This window comes from Mastomys coucha, unplaced genomic scaffold (assembly GCF_008632895.1).
Source record: "Mastomys coucha isolate ucsf_1 unplaced genomic scaffold, UCSF_Mcou_1 pScaffold15, whole genome shotgun sequence".
Lineage (NCBI taxonomy): Eukaryota > Metazoa > Chordata > Mammalia > Rodentia > Muridae > Mastomys > Mastomys coucha.
In genome coordinates, this window is record NW_022196897.1 from 78,648,895 (window position 1) to 78,649,246 (window position 352).

The window sequence follows — 352 nt, forward strand, 5'->3', positions numbered from 1 at the left end:
AAAAAAAATGTTTGGAATTAATCAGAGCTGATAAATTTATGTATCCAAACACTTAAGAAGGAAAGCTAGCTTCTGATGGATTTAAAGGAACTTAAACATTTGTCATCCTCCAAATTCATTCTGATTTAACTCTGAATTGACACAACACAGGGCAGTTATTTTATTCTTTAGGCATAGAAGACCTTGGTGGGTGTGTTAGGTGGATAAAAATCCATAGGATTAAGATAAGTGAAAGTTGTGTTGAGAAATCTTTGCATTGAGGGTTTAATCACAATAAGTCAGATAGTAATGTGTAGCAGAAGTGTCATAAGTGTCATGAGCCTTGATGGGAGTCCCCCACTTCTGAAGTCAG